This window comes from Tursiops truncatus, chromosome 5 (genome assembly GCF_011762595.2).
Source record: "Tursiops truncatus isolate mTurTru1 chromosome 5, mTurTru1.mat.Y, whole genome shotgun sequence".
Lineage (NCBI taxonomy): Eukaryota > Metazoa > Chordata > Mammalia > Artiodactyla > Delphinidae > Tursiops > Tursiops truncatus.
In genome coordinates, this window is record NC_047038.1 from 24,222,936 (window position 1) to 24,242,717 (window position 19,782).

At 34.2% G+C, this 19,782-nt stretch overlaps 1 long non-coding RNA gene across 1 annotated transcript in view; it reads right to left on the reverse strand.

Annotated features, from left to right (window-relative positions):
* The window catches only part of LOC141278753 (uncharacterized), a 605,630-nt gene that overhangs the window by 74,417 nt on the left and 511,431 nt on the right, over positions 1–19,782 (reverse strand). The window contains exon 7 of the long non-coding RNA XR_012331899.1: positions 12,599–12,679. This is a non-coding gene — a long non-coding RNA (uncharacterized lncRNA). The remainder of the gene's footprint in view (positions 1–12,598; positions 12,680–19,782) is intronic.

A 19,782-nucleotide genomic window follows, 5' to 3' on the forward strand; every position in this document is an offset into this window, starting at 1 on the left:
TCAATTACAAAAATTGGGAAAATACAGAAGAATAATGATACCTATTAGATGTATTTCTTAAAGGTATTAATCCTTTACTTATTATGAAATCTGAGATCTAGATTTTTAAAATAAAAGAATGGACAAAGTTCTGACTTTGGAATTAAATTTTGATTCCCACTAGAATTTCAAGAATCTGTCACATACATATTTAGGAGCAATGTCTTAAAAATTTCTTAATTCATTTAAGCTTTTTAAAAATTTAATCTTCTTTCACCAGTGTTAAAAGAATGTAGTATCATTATTTATGTTGCCGTTTGAATATATGTATATATAGATTTTTGATTGCACGAAAGCTTTCTCACTGTGTTCTCACTATTTTATAATTTATATAACAAAAGCAATGTGGAATTCAACTTTTATACATATCAATTTTATGGAATTACTACATTTTTATAAATTTCCATTTTTAAACCTAAGGAATACTACATATATCCTTTAGAAAAATGTCGATTTTAACCCTCAATGTATCTCATGAAAATTAATACCTAAATTAACCTACCACCTTTGTAGATATTCATGACTAATCACTTAACTGTTTCTCTTGACTATAATTATAATTACTAAGATTAACTTAGGATTTGTATTAGCTTCGGCTTCTATAACAAATTACCACAGACTACATGGTCTGAACAGCAGAAATTTATTTCTCACAGTTTTGGAGACTGGGAGTGCTAGATCAGGGTGCCAGCATGGTCAGCTTCCAGTGAGAGCCCTCTTCCTGATTCTGTCCTCACTCAACCTTTCAAAAAGAGGGAGGATTCTGTGCCTCTTCCTCTTTTTATGAGGGCATGAATCCCATCATGGGGGTTCCACCTTCATGACCTAATCTAATCCTGATTACCTTCCAAAGTCTCCACCTCCAACTATCACCTTGGGGATTAGAGTTTCTACATGTGAATTTTGCAGGGACACAAACATTCAATCCAAACTAGTGTCAAATAATTTGTTTAATCACTTATAATAATTTATTTTACCATCTATTTTATGATATACACACACACACACACACACACACACACACACACACACACATATATGGGTGTGAATATGTGCTTGTTACCTGATGTAATTTTTGTAATTTTTCTGAATCCAATTGCTTACAAAATAAACATATATATGACCATCTGTTTTGTATCTACTCGAGGTCTATCACAGAATTATTTTCATCATTCTTAACCAGAAATGAAGACAAACATATTGAATTACTATTACTCTGCTGAATGCTTTAGCATTGCTATGTACATGATAAATTTAAATGATTTATTGAATACTCACTATTATAAGAATTTTATATGGATTGCAACATTTAACACTCACAACAATCCGGTTTTAGGTTCTATTAGCTGTCTTATTTTACAGATAAAGAAACTGAAGCACAGAAGATTATAAGCAATTTCCCCAAGAAACCACAGCCAGTAAGTAGTCAAATCCAAGATGCAAACCTGACCATTCTGACCCCAGTGTTTATGATCTATCTCATGATATTCTGCCTTGTGATATCCTAACCCACCTCACTACATCCTGAGAACTACAAAAGTCATGAACATGTAAACTGCTAGCAAAGGTGAAACAATATGATATTAGCTCACAGACCCCTCTGGCCTGCGTCACTGCAGGCTGAAAACCATTTCCAGAACTGTGTTTCTTTTTTCTACTTTTTCCTTCCCTCAGACTCCTTCCATTTTCTACTATTTTCAAAACTCCATAGATACTGGAAAGACTCTTACTTTATATGTGATTATAGTTTAATAAAATAAACGTGGAGAGAGTGCAATTCACCTTTATACTTTTTCAATTACTAGTTTAGGATTAAACTTACCATTTAAACAAAATTGAGGATAATATATTAGAAGTTTTAGGACTGCAAATAAGGATTAGTTGTGATTTCATAATATAAAACCAGAAATTGTATTTCAAGTTAAGTACCATTATTTAACTGATTCCATGCATAAAATGCATAAGGAACATCCTATTATTCATCAAGATATTAGCCTACTTGTATTTTCAATTTGTTCTTTTATTATTAAAAAGACCAAGAAATGCATTTGAAATTTTAAAAAGTAACTTTCAATTATGTAAATAGTGGGATTAGTGCTCTCATTTTCCATTGTTTCTCCCAGTGTGCCTACTTGTTCTGAAGAGGCTATAATATTAAAAATCACATATCTCAGAGTTCTTATTGGCAAATTGCTTTAAACCAATGAGAGGCACTCATGTGAGATTTTGATGGTCTAGTAGCCTTCTCCTTAGTTGTTGTCTGTCCACAAATACACTGGTGGAGACCTTGTGGAGACCTAGGATCTTAGGGAACAACATTCCAGGGGCTAGATGCTAGCAGGAGGGGGACAGGCCAAGAGGCAGTTGCAAGGAGAGCCCTGTGGGTCTCTTTAGTCCCCTCCCCCATAGCAGAGTCAGAAGCAGCAGCTCCTCCATCAGGCACTGTCATGACATCTTGGACTCATTCTTGGAGACCTCACTTAGAGCTAACTTCTCTCTTCAGCAATTAATTCCCAAACTTAAATAATTTTCTGTTTAAAATATCAAGAAAACATAAATGTTTTTTTTTTTTTCTGCAATGGAATCCTAAAGATGCCAAATGATAAACAATGGTCCAATGTTCATGCTAACATAGAAAAAAAACCTTTTTAACATAGAAATACATGCCATAAAATACATATAATGGGTTATATAGTGTTCATTTTGTTTTCTACCTCAGACCTTTAAGCCATGAAATAGATAATTTATAGAAGAGCCTGTTATTTGGATTAAATTTTTAAAATACTTTAGAAGTAGTATTTTCAAAATAAAATTCCATTTGAAATTAATTAGTGCAGCTACTTGAACAATTTGAATATATACCTGCTTAAATAGCTGGCATTATTAACTAGCACGATTTCTTCTAACAAAATAAATGTATAATCTTCAAATTGAATTTCCTTTCAGGTCTTGTTCAAAACAAATCTTCACATTTCATTGATACTTGTCAAATGACAGATTAATTTCAATCACAACAAAACATTTATGTTTCTTAGGAAATCACCAAGAATAAACAAGATACTCTTAATATCCATGTTCAATGGTAAGTTGGCATACTCAGATAGTGTAACATATTACTGCCAGCATCTAAAATGTATCCTGCTATTGTGTAATTTACTCGTATCCCAAATGACTGGATGTTGGAATACCACTAATAAATATGTCAGTATGTGTAGAAGTCTATCTTTCTGGAGCATGCTTAGAAAGTTTATTAAGAATTTTGTGCTGTTTCCAATAAAATGTCAGCCACGAACATTTATTTATTTGGATTTCTGAACACTAAGAATATATTCAATAGGTTCTTTTCCTGGCATTTTGTGGGTCCTTTTATAACAAAAAAAAGTGTGGTAAAACATATATATGCACACAAAAAATGTAAATATGACCTAATTATGGTCAATAAGAAATTCCTTTTGGTAATAAAGTAGAATCTTATATTCCCTATCCTCCCATTTTTTTTCACCCCCATCCACTTGTTCCTCACCAGCCCATAATGGTATGCAATGAAGTGTGCTATCATGAGTTCCTCTAAATAGTTTGGTTTTTCACTTGACTGAAAAACTGAAAAAACAATCCTTCTGAAAACAGAAACATAAGACAATAAAAGGAAATACAAAGTATATACATCAAGAAGGAAGAAATAAAATTGTCTTTGTTCTCAGGTGGCATGATTATCTATGTGTAAAATTCCAAAGAATCAACAAGAGCAACCAAAAAAATTTTTTTTAGTAACTAATAAGTGATTACAGAAAGGTGACAGGATACAGGGGCATTGTGCAATAGTCTAATGCTTTCCTATATACCAGCAATTAACAATTTTAAATTTAAAATTAAAAACATCATTCCATTTACAATAGAACCAAAGCAAACCAAACCAAAACCAAAAATCCCCAAAAGATGTATAATGCAGAAAACTATAAAACTCAATGAAAGGAATCAAATAAAATTTAAATAAGTGGAAAAACATACCACGTTCTTGGACCAGAAGATACAACATAGTAAAGATGTCAATTTCCCCCAATAAAGGTGACATTAACAGAACCACAACAAAAAACCTTAACATAATCTTTTTTTTTCTACTGGACAGAAAATTAGCCATCTTAGACTTTTTCAATCATAGTACTTCTCTTAGACACTTTATTTTTGTATTTAGAAATGTGGTTTATATTTTCTCTACAGGACAAGGAGGAATTCTATGTGTGTGTGTACGTGGTGTGTGTGTGTGTGTGTGTGTGTGTGTGTGTGTGTTCATATATAGCTCTCTAACATAAAACCTTAGGTAGAAAAAAATTTCTCTCTTTAACCTATGGTGGGACTTTTCTTATTAGTCTAAGAAAAACTTTTGAACACTAATTTAATTTTCTTTTTAACACTGTCCATCATTCCATACATGCAACCTTACTTTCTGCAGGATTATTTATTGCTGCTCCAACTTTTCTCCTTATGCAGATAAATGGCATAAGTTTCCCCCACTCCCTGTTCTGGGGTCTTCATATGCAGTGTCTATGGCAGCTGTGACTTCCTCAGTTAACTGAAGAGCCTCGAAAAAGAGGGAAAGTGCAGCAAGCCCTTAGTGTGGTCATAATACAAAGACTATGATAAGGATATTTTAGAGAGCATATTTATTTTAAGTCAAGCTTCCAGGTTCAATCTCAACAGTGTCAGACACTTTTAACAATAAAGAATATCTTGATATTTTCTTCTTGGGTACATAGTGTCATCTGTCATCATGGGAATCTAGTGATTTCAAAAGTAGGTGCTGCAAAGCAGAGGCTGAAATGTTCTGTCTCAAACAAATCTCAGTGAAAAGAAGTAAAGATCAAGTAGTTACAAACTAAAATGAAATCCTCTTGTAATATTTAAGATAAATGGAGATATGTTGACTAGGAGTGTATGAAGTTGATTTGTTAGTAGAAATAAATAGCATACTAGTAAACTATATGCTTTGTAGAGTCTCTTTCAATCTCAGATAATAATTATCTGGTCTATAAATTCAAATGAATATGGATAATTTTGAGATGGATATTTTAAACCTAGAAGATAGCATTCCTGCCTATTTAATTCATTTTCAGAAAGCCTATGCATAGTATTATTGTATTTGTAGTTCACTACTTATTTTTTGGATGAATATGGGAAGATTACATAATTGCTAGTACTTCAATTTCATTACCCATAGATTGGGTATAACCATGCTAGCCTCAAATTATCTGAACAAAATTGAATGAGATAATCCATTATAAGGAATTTAGAAAGTACGTGTTATATAAATACTCAATAAATTTGAGTTATTATAAATCAAAATATATTACCCATAATAATTACAGTGGAATAGTTTATATGTTAAAATTTTTCAATTGGTAATTGGCAAAATCTCATATGGTGTGACTCCTTGTGTTGAATTTCAGTGGTTATTGCCATATGTCACCTTCAGGTCTAAGTTTCCAAAATATACAAACTTTCTATGATTTTATATATATATATATATATATATATATATATATATATATATATATCTCAATGAAGTCTGGGGTTTCAGAAGATGGAGCAATAGAACAGGACTCAAGCACCCCATTCTTCCAATACTTTTCTCCCTAGTGTTGTTATACAAAGAAATCATATAAGATTCTAAATTTAGCAGATTAAGAGCTGAGGTTACAGGTTCAAACGCCATGAACAGAGAATCACTAATAAAAGAAAGATAAAAAGAAAGGAATTCCATTCAGCTAATAGATATGAAGCTGAGTAAAACTGTCCCTCAAGCACAGGTAGAGCAGTGGAGTTTGCACATGATTCCTTGAGTGCTCTGTGGAAGAGCAGCTGGGCTACATTCTCATTCTCTCTGAAGCTCTGCTTCCAGGCTAGTGCCATGTGGATTGTGTATTAGGTACGGTTTTGTCTGGAACACTGCCAGCTGTCATTGCCCAGAAAATTCATGAGTCTTTATTGTAGAATTCTGTGGATAGAATTCTTTAAGGAACTGAGAATGATTTTTTAAATTATTTCTGAATAAACAACTATGTAATAGGAATACATTGGTGCCAGCAGACCAGTTTTTGTTATTTGTTTGGTTTGGTTTAGTGTGTTCAACCATCCTATTTTGGGAATTGTATAGTAAGTATTTAATAGGACTGCATTCCATTGATAATTGAAAAATATTCCAGATTAGCAACATCAGTTGCAAAAGACATATGTGTTCATAGTCTGGAAAGTGATAGAGCCAAATGGCATTGATTCTGGCGTGTTGTACAATAGCCCACAACGATCTGTTAAGGACCTGATGCAGAGATCAATACACGACTTGCCTGGGGCAGTCCAAGGCTTTCCCTCCATTTAGACATAGGGTGGCTAGATTGCTGATGTTATTCAATTGTTATTATTGTTATTAAAGAATAATCAAGGTCTTTTTGGAAGCTTTATTTTATAACATAGTGTGCAAAGAGTTTCCTTCAAAGAATTTTTGCTGATCAACTTTGTTTTTTAGTTTGTTGTTTCAGCTCTTGCAATTCTATTATAAACAGTTCTAGGGTTGTGTCCTTTGAGACTCCCAGCTGAGTCTAATAATGGGCATGTACTGACTGGTTTAAAATCTAGCAGTAGTAAATGTGACAGTTCTTAAAACATCAATAAATATTTATGACATATTATTTCAATGCAGTTAGAAAAGTGTGCTATGACCTTTCCTTTGAAAAACTGCTTATTGGTTGCTTTAAACAACTTTTATAGATTTTGAGATTGTTTCAAATGTATCTATGTTTGTTGATGGAAAATTTTCTTCATGACTGCACATAAAACTATCAATTCTCTATTTCAATTCCAAAATAAGTTTTTGACTCCTAAAAATTGATCAGCTAAAATAATTTTATGTTTACCATTGTGACAACCTGAAACATAAATAGTTTTTCATCAATTAAAAAACTTCTCATAAAACAGAATTTTTTGTTCTGAATAAAAGAAAAAATAAAAGCTTAATGTAAGTGGGTAAAAGTGGTGCTCACTTCATGGTATGATGTGAGAGTTTAATGAGTTTTATTTTGCCCTCTGCTCTAAGTGGGGGTTAGCAACATGACTCTTAAGAGTGTAGCATATGATAACTCTTGAAGTCCCTTCCCTAATTATCTGTTCTTTAAGACACTTTCTCTCCTGTTGCTACTTCCAGTGTTTAAATCATGAGATTAGATCAAATCATCATGTAAGAATAAATGTTTGTGAGAAAAGATAGTGTTGTGGTACATAGGCAAAATAAATTGCTAGAAGACACACTGGTTAACTTAACATGTAATATGAAAAAGTAAATCAGCAGTTTGTATGTTAATAAATGATAATCAAAGGAAAAATGAAGCTGTCCACTATGTAGAAAATTATGTCATGAGTGAATCACCTGTTTAATATTTATTATACCTCCAATGTTCATTAACAATACTATAACCCCTAGAGTTAAGAAATTGTAACATAAGTACACAGAAAGCATTTTTTCTTTCTGGTGGAGGGCAGGCACAGATAATTAAATAGGTAACTAGCTAAATCATCTTTTTTTTTTTTTCTTCCTTCCCTTTCTTCTTTTCTTCATTCCTCCTTCCTTTCCTCCCTCTCTCTCTTCCTTCCTTCCTTTCTTCCTTCCTTCCTCCCTCCCTCCCTCCCTTCCTTCCTTCCTTCCTTCCTTTCTCTCTCTCTTTCTTTTACTTTCACTACACATTAATGATCCTCATAGTATATTTAAAAATTTTATATCTGAACCACAACAACAAATCCAATTGTAGCAATTTGGAGTGGCAATCAAAAGCAGAGATAATGAAGGTCCTTCTCTTTACCATTCATGATTCCAAGCGATTATATTTACACCAAGTTACCTGTAAGGTAGTATATTTTTCTTTTTCATGTTTGTTTATTTCTGTCACATTTCTGGATCTCTCTTCACAGACTTATTTTATAGTTTGGGGTACCCTATTGATCTCAGTGAAAAGTTATGTAGATCATGAAATTATTGTATGAGGTGTTTTATTCAAAACGTCAAAGACCATTAAGCACAGACCATGGATATGGCAATTTCAACATTAACTTACTACTCCAAATCTAGTCAGGTTGACAGTGAATAAAACTTGTTATCTTGGGGGAATAAGTAGTAAGAAATTAGTTGGTGATATGTACCCTGTTCCTAGTGACAGACAGCAGAAAGCTAAAGAACATTTTGTGAAGACTGAAAGAGATATAAAGATATAAGACAATTGACAAAAATGTCTGCCTCACGTAAGTCAAAAGTTAAGTGGGCATGGAAATATGTTGACTTTTATCAGGGAATGCTAACTCAAATTTTGGGTAGAATTTGAATGCATAAATATATGTAATTATATATAATATTTATTATATAATTATGAATACATAAATATATAATTATATTACATATAATTATATAAAGGTATATAAATATATATAGAGTCAAATATATATTCAAATAATTTAGTCACTGGAAAATAAAATGCTGTAAATATTGCAAAAGTTATAAAATACTACCTGCTGGGTTGCTAGATTCAGGAACTGGATTTTTTATATTAATATTATTGACTTAGTAAGGCTGGGATTATTTATAAGGTAATTATTTACTTTGGGGTGTCAAAGCAAAATTGCATTAGACAGAGATAAACAGACATGAAAACCGTTATTCAAGGCTATTGCAACAGAAGAGAGATGTCAGAACTCAGCCTGAGCTCTACTCCACTGAAACAAAATACAGTAGTTTTTTTTGGGCTGGAGGGAGGAGGAGACCTCAGACCATCAGTGTTTGCTGACTGACTTTTTCCAAAGGAAAAACAAAATTTCTCTTACCTTCATGACACCAGGTAATTTTACAATTTGGGGCAAGGTGCCCACTGAAGTTAAGCTCCTACTTTCCCACAGAAACTGGGACAGAGGGGTCACTACCATTCTTGATGATTATATTTCAAAGAAATGGCTTCTGGGTCCTTGAGAAAGACAGTGCTGGGATGTAAAACTAACAAGAGACTTTTTTTTTTTTTGCGGTACGCGGGCCTCTCACTGTTGCGGCCTCTCCCGTTGCGGAGCACAGCCTCCGGACGCGCAGGCTCAGCGGCCAAGGCTCACGGGCCCAGCCGCTCCGTGGCATGTGGGATCTTTCCGGACCGGGGCACGAACCCATGTCCCCTGCATCGGCAGGCGGACTCTCAACCACTGCGCCAGCAGGGAAGCCCAAGACTTCTTAAAAACTTACATCTCAAGAGGACAGGGAAAAAGTTTATAGTTACAAGTTTTCCAAAGTATCAATAAATGCTCTAAGAAAAGGGAGGTCAGGAGCCTAGTATCAGGAAGAAATTTGTCTTATATTTAGTCAAACTGAGGGCAGTACTAAGGCAACCGTAGTCAGTGGTTTGGTTAAGGAACAGAATTTTCTGTTTAGGCAAATATAGTAATTGATTTAGTATGCAGACTATCCACTGAAAATTAAAATTTCAATACAAATATTATAGAGTAAAATTTCTAATACATAATTTAATATATGGGCTAAAGTATTTAGAAGAGTCTTTGGAGTTTTTCATGGTCTTGGAGTTATAAAGTAACACAAACAGCAAAATGTTGCTAAGTACTGTGTGATATCTAACCTTGATACTACCAAATCATAGAACTGCCAGCTTTCCAGGGAAAGGAATTATTCAAATGTAATTTCTGCCTCCAATATATATAGTGTAAATGAGAAGAATCATGAATGCTTATTAGAATGAAAGTCCATTCTTCTAAGCTATAATTTTGGGAAGAGATAATCCTGTTTTATATATTATATGTATAATTATATATACTATTATATATAATAATAGTATAATTGTTATATAATTATATAATAATAGTATAATTATATATACTATTATATAAAGCATGTCACATATTATGCTGCAACAAAATACATATTAAATCTGTGGATATACTTTGGAAGCAGAAAGAAGAGCAAAAGTATCAAAGAAGGTACTCTTTTTATTGTGATGTGATAGAATTGTTAACAGTAATCAGGTTCTCTGAGCTAAATTCCTATTCTTTCCATAAATTGTTGAGTTGAAAGGTCTTTAAAAATAACTTTTCTTAGACTTCCTTCTATGTTACCTAGTTTGGAGGGACAGTTCTGTTTAGGAAACTTCAAATTCAAGACACACTACTTTCACCTTCTGATGATATTAGGGGCTTGTTAACAGAAATATTGGCAATTTAAATTTAAGGTTATCTCACTAAGGTTCTATGTGTTCTCTCTTCAATTACTGATAATATAGGATATAGAGAATCAAATAATTTTGTAAAAGGCATTTCTGAACTAAATAGAGGAGCTGAAATGAAGCTCTCCAAAACTTGCCTGCCCACGTTCACAGCTTGATCAAATTGAAAGTATAATAGGGTCTTTAAAAAGCAAAAGACTTCTGGTTTCTGCCTGGAATATAAAATCACAAACTTTAAACCCATCAGAGAGCTGATGTCACAGAGCAACAAACTAACCTGAAATTTAAGGAAAAACAGTGCTTACAGGGTAAAGAGACTATGAATACTTGCTTATCTGGTGTAGATGCCTCTGGAGACAAGAAGAATTGAACAGAAATTGTTAAGGAACAGATAAAGGACAAATATGGGCTAACAAGAAAATGTAGAAGCTCTGGGAGTTGTAGATACAAGGGGATTTTTCATATAGTTTGCAGGCCTCTCTCCACAAATCAGACAAAGCCTTTATTAAAACAGCACTGTGAAACGTGAGAAAGATTCCCTTGTTGTGAAGGCCTGGGAAACAGAATCTGCCCAGATCCATTCCTTCAATCTCTCTTATTGAACAAAAACCTTAAACTACTAGGAGAGGACAGGAAACATTGCTGCCTTTAGGCAATGGTGAAAATCCATTGCAGTTAAGGAAAAGGAGAAGGAAAAAAACTGTCTACTACTAGACAGGGCAGGAATACATGCTTGGCCCATAACTAAGCTGGGAAGGAGAAAGACTTCTAAGAATTCCCTACAAGAACACAGTAACTGCCTAAGACAGAGGCTGAATCACAACATGAGAACACTTTCCACAGTCACCACAAAGCTAATAAATATTGAGAATAAAGTAACAGTGAAATATTGGTGGAAGACAATAGAGGCCCATTTTGAGGCCCATCAGCACAAACTGAGGGTTAAACAAAGACAGCAGTGGTAACCTTATCCATTTCAGGGATAAGAAAATTGAAGTCCACAGTGGAAACTGACTGGCTCAAATTGAAAATGGGTTTGACATTGTTTGAATAATATGTGATTAAACTATAATTATTATTCAAATTGTTAGAAACAGCAGACAAGGACAACATATACAAATATTTGGTAGCAACAGAAAGCACTAGAAAGATACTTTAGAGATAGAATGTGATGTAACATTATACTTTCCATTTTGGAGAAGTAAAAACTGGAAGAATATAAGAATCATATTTGAAGTATCGATATTACACTAAGAGTTAGAGTGTGGATTCTACAATGTAGAAAAAATTTGACAAACGAACCAGAGTTCATCCCTCACTGGCCCTCCTCAACTTTGGTCACTCCCTTTTATCTAGCTGTTAATATATTTAAATTTTGTTATATTAATATAATCTCAAAATTATGCTATTTTAGAGCTGTTAGAAAGCTTTAACTATAAATTTAGGCCAATGCATTAGTCAGACTTCTCCAGAAAAATAGAACGAATAGGATACATTCAGATCCTCAAGGTATTGGGTGAAGCCAATTCACATTGGAGAGGGCAATTTGCATTACTCAGTCTGCTGATTCAAATGCTAATCTCATCCGGAAACATCCTCACAGACAAACTCAGAAAAAAATGTTTAGCCAAACATCTGGGCACCCTGTGTCTTGGTCAAACTGACACATAAAGTTGCCATCATAAGTTCACTCCTTGTAAACTTGGTACTCATATGCATCTCCTTAAACCGTAATTAATCTCCAAATAAAGACAGTAACACAGTCATAACTCTGCCTCACATGATACAATTGTGTACAAACAAAGCCCTTCCCCAGAAGAGGAGGTAAAGTCCTTGAGTGATGTTTACTCTTTTCCTTGATATCCCATACCTCAAATAATATGATATAAAATTAACAATACTTTTAATACTATAATATAAATTCAATACATCTTATTTTACATAAGAGAATAAAGGAGGAAAGAAAACAAAGATATTTGCTCATACACATATTCATAGAAAATAAGGAGAAAATACTCATGGCACTTACAGTCCTCATTTCTGTAACTGGTCATGTGATTATAGTGGGTATTTATGACTACTTTATTCCACTACCCATTCTGTGTTCCCTTTACCTTCAGCAGGCACCTCAGCTGGTCATGGTTTCTTACCTGACAGGGTGACTCCAAACTTCATTTTTGAGGGGTCTGTGACATTAGTAGTCTTGCCTAGATTAGGTTGATGTAGTTTTGTACTGACCTTAATGATAGGGCATGATAATACTAAAAGTCACTCTAAGGAATCTCCTGTAGTCCAGACTATTATCTTACCTTCATTGTGGAGTAGTAGTTCAATTTCCCCTTGGTAGACAGGATTAATCACTTAACCAGCATAAAAACTCCCTTCTTTCCCTGTTGAGTCAGAGACATGAGAACCCCAAATTAGCTGCGTGGCAGTCTTAACTTCCAGTTCTGTGGAATCAAGCATAAGGACATGGGAATGGGAAGCAAAAATCTTGCTCGTTGTTAATTAGGAGTAATAGTGAGTGGTGACAATCCTTCCACTCCTTGATTCCTGGACCTGTGCATCTTGGCTATGGGAGAAACAGGACCATATATTGGATGCTGTTTCAGAGTCTACTCAGCCTTCTTGAGAAGCTTGCTCAAGCCCTGCAAGTTATTGCCACCTAGCTGGTATTGTAACTGAATCTTCAAAAGGCCATTCCACTGCTCTATCTATAAGGCAGTCATTTCAGGATAGTGGAGAACATAGTAAGACTAGTGAATTCCATGTGCATGGGCCCACCGATGCAATTCATTTGCTGTGAAGTGAATTCCTTAATCAGAAACAATGCTATGTAGAATACCGTAATGATGGATAAGGCATTCTCTAGGTCCATGGATGACAGTTTTGGCAGCAGCATTGCATGCAGGGAAGCCAAATCCTTATCCAGAGTGTATTTATTCCAGTAAGAACAAAATTCTACCACTTCCATGATGGAATTGGTCAAATTTAATCAACCTGCTATCAGGTACCTGGCTGCTCACCCTGGGGAAGAATGCCATATACTCCGTACTCGGAACAGTGCCAGAAACTCAGTAGTGGTCTCTGTTTCTGACAGATTGGACATTCAGCATTAGCTGTAGCCAGATTAGCCTTGATGAGATTAGCCTTGGAAGTCCATATCGCTGAGTCCACATATAACCTCCACCCCTGCCACGATGGCCCTTTGTTCATGAGCCCTTTGGGCGATGACAGGGGTGGCTAGGGAAAGAAGCTGACTGATATCCACCAAAGAGGTCATCCTATCTACTTGATTATTAAAATCCTCCTCTGCTGAGGTCAACCTTTGGTGACCATTCACATGGGATACAAACATGCTCATGTTTTTTTCCCATTCAGAGAGAGGTCTATAAACATACTTCTTCTCCATATTCCTTTTCACCAGTTGTCCAATCATGTCCCGTTCAAGTCCCTGACCATTCAACCAAACCACGAATCTCAGCCTATGAATCAAGTACTGAGTTAGCCTGACCTGGTATTCACAAGTTGTAGTTGTCTTTGTTTTTTGTCTTGCTTTCTTCATCTGTAAGAATAGTTTATAGTCTTTCTCCCTTTCTGAATTTTGTTTCTTGGCTTCTAAATATGGTTTCAATTTATCCATTTTAATAACGTTTATATTACCACTTCATGATGATACTTATAGTCTTCATCACCAAATGATAATAGCAGAATGATTTTGAAGAACATTCCTTTATTCCATACTGTTTGGGCAAAGTGTCAATGTGAGCTCTTAGAAGTGAAAACTTTTCATACTAAGAGTCTGCTTTGTTATGCAGATATGTTTTTAGGGTATATAATATTTCTAAATGTATTTTTATTATTTAAGTACTACGACTCACATTATAAAGGAGAAAGAGGCAAAGAAGAATGAAGAAGGAGAGGAGAGTGAGGAGGATGAGGGAATGGAAAGGGAAGGCAGGATGAGAAAGGAAGAGAAGGAGGGGAGAGACTGCAGTAGAAGGAAGATCAGTTGGTCTTCACTCAGTATTATGTAATTGCAAAGTTCCCTCAAATTGAGGCTCTGTATGTCCAAGTGAGATGACTTAGCAAGAAAATTTAGCAGACTGTTCCATTGGAAATATTGTCTTTTTAAAATTACTACCTGATACTGTGTTTTACATGTGTCACAATAAATTATGCTTTATATGATGGGGTGAACAAACAATTACCAGAAAGTTAATTCATGTTTTAGGGATTTTTCTAAAGTATAATATTAAAAAAGAAAGGAGAAGATATTTTAAAATAAGCATTTCAGTAAACATGTATTCAACTATTTCTTCTGCTAGTACAGGGAAATATTAGTTTTTTCTATCTTCCCTAGTCACAAGAAATTAAATTTTTGAAAATGATTAAAGTGTATATTGTAAAAATTATATTGATATATGTTCCAAGATACTGTTGTGCCACGAGTTCAGTGGATAAGGGGGAAAAAAGGAATTTTATAAATAGTTACCTTGAACAGTATTTTAATTTCTAGTGACTTTGCAGTTAAGGGCTGACACCAGCAAATGTAGAACCATTTTATTTAAACATAGGTGAAAAATTATAAAAGAACTAGTTGATTTGATAAATTGATCATAATGACAAATTACTCAAAATTACAATTTGATCAAAAGTAAACACTTCTAGGTACAGGCTTCCAATTATTTATAATTTTTGTATCACAGGGGTAATTTTGCAAATTTCATGCAACTTGAAGAATTTTTCATCCTTTTATCAGAATTTTTTTTTGTAAACTCTGGGAGAGGGGCTTTTAAACTCTATGTTTCTTAGCATTTGGTTCATTTTTCTATATCTAAACTTGTCACTGAGATTGAACATGCTTCTTTCTATAGCTTCAATCTTGAAAGCAAAAATTGTTTTAAATTGTAGCAATATAATGAAATAGTGTAAGAAATTATACTTAAAATGGTACTCGAAAAAGCTCCTTAATTGTAGGATAAAAATGCATAGGAAATGCTATATTTTTAAATAGGTAATATTATCATAGTTAATGGAATATAAATTTTATCTTAAAAATAAAGAGACTTAAGAAAATGTAATTTTTTTCTTAAATAGTTCTTATATTTTAAATGACCCTGGGAACTAATGCATGGAAAATAATATTTGAAGAACAATTTCCAAACAATTTTTGTCAGTTAATTTGTTTTCAGGCAGTTCTCTAAGCGAGAGAAATAAAATATTAAAAGTCTACATAAAAACAGTAGAGGAAATATAATTCACTGACTATTAAACAGAATCAGTAAGAAAAGGAGACAAAATGCTTAACCATTGCAAAACCACACATAAGGTGGATAAAATTAATATGTGAAAATAATCAGTGACAGGAAATATATTTATAATTTCAGGCAGTTTGTCTTTGACCTTGTATTGACTAGACTCAAATGAACTTTGCTGCTTCTCTGGAAATATCAGGATCCTATTATTATCCATAAAAAAGAAAGAGGATGCATTTAAATGTCCATAAGATAAGTTGCCAAATTTTGATATGTGAACATAAAGCAAAACATATCCTTTATTTATGACTTACAAGTTATTGTATACATTTTAAGACATCTTGATCTGATAAAATTAAATCCTTGAAAATACATCATGTCTTCTGATCCCAGTGATTAAGCTTATCTCACATTGATTCTTCAATTATTTTGCCTGGTAGCTGGTACAATATCAGAAGCTCCCATTATACATCTTTGTATATTTCATTTTTTATAGTTTTTGGTTGCTGACAACACATGATAGAGCATGCTCAAAATAAACAAAAGACACACTAACATTTTCAAAGAATGCTCCTTTATTAAATGTTATTAATTTTTTCTATTTTATAGACCCTGAAGTGATTAGTTGATATTAGAAAGTTTTATGGGAAAATGGGCTTCCTTTTAAATATTAGAATCATTTAAAAATATCTCTATTTAAATGAGGTTCAGAAATTAACTGTTGATTAATGAGACTTATCTCCTATTCATAAAAAAAATATTACTTGGAATACAGACATGAATCTCCTTTATTTTTGTAACAATAATCTACTTTTTTATAACTCATGCAAGTCATTCCAAAATATCCACTCAGGATACATGACACACAGAAAGGCAGATTTCTTTTGTGTGTGTGTGTGCATATGTGTGCGTGTGTGTGTTTTCCTTTTGATTTACTCTGATAAGCCAAAACAAAAATAACCTATACCTAGTCTAAGGAACCTTAAGGGAAATGGGAATGTATCTGGTCAGTGAGTCTTGGCATAATGTTCCTATATTATATAGAGAGAATGTTTTTACCTCCTTAGAGTCTAGCTAATTCCTCCTTTTCCTTCAAGTTTTGCTCATGAAAATTATATGTAAATTTATGGAGATCAGAAAACTCTTCTTTCTTAAGTAGATCCCTCTTGCAATCAATTTGTGACTATTGTCTTTGGGTTTTTGTAAGAGTCTATTTTGAAAAACTCTGTCTGGAAAGACAAAGCTCAATGATCTCTCCTTTCTCTTTGTTGACGTCTACCGTCATTGAGCCTCAGATGCAGGGCTCTAAGGAAGCAGAACTTACCCCACCCCCCCCCAAAAAAAAGTGAAAAGAAAAAGAAAAATTATATAAATTACTATTTTAAAATATAAACTGTCTTAGTCTGTTTGGGCTAGTATTACAAACTGGCTGGCTTATAACCAACAATAATTTATTTTTCACTGTTCTGGAGGCTGGGAAGTTCAAGATCAAAGCACCAGCACATTCAGCATCAGGTGAGAGCCCACTTCCTGGTAGGGCACCTTCTTGTGTCCTCACATGGCAGAAGGGGTAAACTAGCTCTCTGAAATCTCATTCATAAGGGCACTAATCCCAATCATGAAGGTTCTGCCTTCATGACCTAATTAACATAACAAAGTCTCCACCTCCTAATACCATCACTTTGGTGGTTAGTATTTCAACATAAGTTAATTTGTAGGGAGACACAAGCGTTCAGGTCATAGAATAAACCTATTTCACATCACAAAGAGACCTACCAATATTAGATCCAATAAGTGGGGTTATCATCTTGGCAGGAATAGTTACCTTTTAAAGGAATGACATAAGTTCCCTATTCTCTTCCTTGTTAAAAACCCAAACTATGACTGTACTTTAAAGACTAGGGTATAAGAGTCTTTAAAGGACTGAAAAATTTCCACTGTTAGCACCACCTTCCTCAACTTCTCTGGAACTTGAGAAGTTGTTTCTTTGTTGTTTCCCAGCTGTTTCTTTCCTCCTACATTGATAAAGATGAATTTCCCAAGGGCTGTGAACTGGAATAATAATTTCACCCACTCCTAAGACAATTTTGACCAACTATTTCTCAAAATACCAATTAAGGCTCTTGTTAATGCCACGTTTCTGTAAGGAAGAGACTTTGTTCACAACTTCTAACACAGTGATATTGACAGAGAAGGCTCAACTGTTTGAGTTTCTCTCAAAAAGACTTCCTTCCACACTAAAATGCATCTTGCAGCTGAAGTACAAGTAATTTATTGACATTCCCACCAACTAAATAAATTTGTTAGAACTATCACTAGGATTACCTATTTCTTGAAGAAAACAATATACATTGCAATTTAAAAATAATATTGTAAAAGCATGGGTTTAGATAACTTAATTTTGGGATCATTTAAAAATATCAATTCCCCTTAAATCATGATTTTCTGATATTGTAGGGCAAGCTTTGGTGTTAATAATACAAATACACATACTCAACCTTGATCCTTGATGACTGGTATAACTTTGTTTATATTTCAGTCAATATGGGGTGATTTATGGTCATGCCAATTACGTTATATGAAAGCAGGAGCATTAATTGGGAAGGAGAGGAATGCCACCAATCAGAATGGTAACATTTGAAAAGATTCTGATGGTGCAAGGTTAAGGAAGAGAATAAGAAATATATTTTACATAGTGCTGCGATAATGCATTTATTGATATCTATGAGTGTGGCCCAGAGAAAGAAAACTGATTTCCAGTGTATTTAAGTTGGAAAGGAGTTGCTATGCTACTTGGACTTAGAACCAAGGATATGGCACTCAAAGTATGTCTGGCGAAAATACTGCATGGAGCCTGAGGTAATCCTGGATTAGGGAATTATACTTTACTTAGGGCAAAGTCATGTTATACTCCCTTGGCACACTAAGAGTCTCTGATATCACGAAGCCAAGAAAAAATAAGGTTAAAATACTTAATCACTAAGGGAGATGTGCACATAATTTTGAACTCAAGCAGGTACTAACAGCACAAGCAAGTTACATGACCAGATGTTTCAACTCCCAGTACATTCCTGCTACACAGTCAACAGCTCCTTAAGCCATCCCTATAGCATCAGAGGCACTTCACTATCACACATTTATTGGAAAATGCAAATGAAGCTTAGACCTTGAATGTTCAAATTCTAAGAGCTTTCTCTGTCTGTAGAAATAGCCCTTCTTCCTCTGTCAGGTGGGTAGTTTCCTCTCAGGTGACTTTGCTCTTCTGGAGTAGTTTTCATGCATGAGACTGCTCTTAAGAACCCACCTCCACCTCTACTCATTGCTTCTAAACTCAAAGAAAGGCCCTGTGTACTCTAAGAGGTCAAGTGCAAAGTCTGGCCTGTGGAGAGGTACCATACAGACCTAAATAATTCCAAGATGTTGGCAGTTTACATAGCAAAGCCTAGACAGCATGTGTGGAAAAGGTCCCTAGGAGCTGGATCAGGGTGGAATAGAAATGTTGAATTGGGAAAAGCTTGTTTGCTATGTATCCATGATACACTAAGCAGAAACTCTCTATTCAGTGTGTCAGCTTAAGCAAGTTGAGAGGGTCCCTTTCAGTTTGTTTGGTTGAATGAAATCTGGATGTAAAGATAGCTGACACAATAAAAATGAAATACCAGAACTTATTTTTAAATAAAATCTGCAAAGGAAGATAACTAAAGATATAGATAGATGGAAATATCAGAATTGATTTCTTATGTAAGAGCTTCTCACATATACACTTACTATGGATACCAGAATACTAGCAAAACTGCAAAAAATACATTAGTGAGGGGAATACTAACACCCCTGAGAGCTCTGTGAGAATATCATCATAATGACAAAATGACTGTGAGAATTGCTGTAATTAAACTGGGCTTCCTGAATTCACTGAGTGCAGGATCCTGGGATTGTGTGGGTCAAGTGGTGGCACTTAAATGACAGAGTCAGGTGAGCATATTTATCATAATTGAAAAATATTCAGTCATGATCGGAATGTTTTTATCCTCGGAGATCTTTGTCATTAGCTTATATATTATAGTATCTAAAGAACTGAAATAGATGGGTATTATACTAAAATGTTACTGGGCTTGTATAAGTGGAAAAGTTCTAGCTCTCTTGAACAAAAGTTTGAATTTTTTAATCGTAATAAAGATTGCTCCTCAAAAAATTCCTAGATATGAGACAGTTCACACACACAAAGCCTTCCGAAT